Raw genomic sequence first — 1,775 nt, 5'->3', positions numbered from 1 at the left:
CCTGAAGACCACCAAACAATACCAGCACCTTTGTTTCGGTGATGAATCCCAGCCAGCATGTCTACTTTAGGGTGACCATCTCACCGTCTAAGTGCCAGTGACTGTCCTGACAAGATTTCCATTGTCCACAATGAAAGCTTAAGCGAAGTAGAGCACGTGTAGGCACCTACTTGTGGACACCTAAATGTGTCTTGGCTTTGAACTGAATCCCCGCCAGGCTGTCAGCAGAGGCCAGTGGAGGGGGAAGTGTAGCCAAAGGGGACATGAAAAGGAAAAGAGGATGCATCAACTCCCGTTTTTGCTAGCACAGCTCATGGCATTTGGGATTCCCCCGCGATGGAGTAGGCAGTGCACAGCGCAGTCATCCGAGGGAACGAGGAGATACCACACAGCTGTTTTAATTCAAGTCACGTATGGGAGCACGGGGACAGTAGAGCACAGTCATCATGGAAGAAAATACAGGTTCATTTACTTTCCAGCCATCTGAGGAAACAAACAGACCAAATGAGTTCAGATTCCATCCCGTGTACTTTGGGTACCCGGGAAACCAGAACATGACATCATGTGGCGGAAAGGAGACAGCAACTCGTACAGCCTCTCTAATGCTGTAAGAAACTGTCGCTTCTCTACATAGTAGGGAAGCTTCCGTTTTTAAGAAAAAAATTGACGAGTCAGTCACTACTTACAATGTGTGATTGTGCAAAAGTTGCAAGAAATTATAAAGAAACTGGAGCACTTCAAAAGCTAACTTTCAAAAATATCTCTCTCCAGATAATTTCGTCATTTAATATCGGTAGAAGATGTGGCCCCACACTGTGGTCGCACGACTTAAAGGAGCAGGTGGGCCCTGCTCCTTTAAGTCGTGCGTCCACAGTGTGGGGCCATCACCACTTTGGTAAAACAAAGTGATGGCCCCACCAGTACCGCTAAAGAGCTGCTTATTTAAGAGCTGCATTGGTGGGTTTTCGCCTCAGCGTGCGTATGCCAAACCGCGACTAAAAGCTCAGCATTTAACCACGGGAGGAAAGTCTTAAAAGCAATTCATGAATCCACACGAAAAACACTGAGCTATAATTAAACCAGCTCTTGAAGGAGTGTAACTTTTTAGGGCTGAAATAGCACTCCCTATTTTAAGCACCGTTGGAGAAAGACGAGAAGCTGAGTGGAGCCCATTTTCATGTGAAGGTTTGGAAACTCCCTGCAGCACGCTAAACGTTCACCGAGGCTGCCTGCGAGCATTGGAGTTTGTCCTTCGGCTGCTGGCTGAATTCTCCTCCCGTTTGCCCTCCCGCAGCCGGCTGAAAGCCCGTCTCCAGCCCGGCAGCAGCTGTGCTGCGGAGAAGGACCTTTCTCGGTGGGGAGGACGGGAGGGCGCAGGCCGGGGGTGCGCGGGCGCACGGCAGTGACTGGAGCTCGAAGAGCCCCGCGGACCGGCGGGCAGCGGTGTCGGCCGCCCGGTGCCCCGAGGCGCGGCGCAGAACGCGCCCGGCAGCGGCCGCCCCGAGACCCTGCGCAGCCCCGGCAGACGCGGAGAGCACCGGCGGCTTCCCCGCCCGACGGGCAGCGGCTGCCTTTGCCGCCGGCGGCTCACGGCCGCTGGCCCGCAGCCCAGCGCGGAGGCTCCGGTGGCGGCGCGCAGCTTTGCGCGGGTGCCCCGGCGGCTCGCCCGCTCCCCGCCCCGCCGAGGCGCTCCCCGGCCCTCCTCCCGCCCCCCCTCCCCGCCGCCGTCACCCCCTCTCCCGGCCGCCGCCGTTGCCGAGCGGTCCCGCGGAGCG

The sequence above is a fragment of the Tauraco erythrolophus genome, chromosome 2, assembly GCF_009769465.1.
Source record: "Tauraco erythrolophus isolate bTauEry1 chromosome 2, bTauEry1.pri, whole genome shotgun sequence".
Lineage (NCBI taxonomy): Eukaryota > Metazoa > Chordata > Aves > Musophagiformes > Musophagidae > Tauraco > Tauraco erythrolophus.
The sequence above is the reverse complement of the archived record's forward strand: the minus strand, read 5'-3'. Positions refer to the sequence as shown.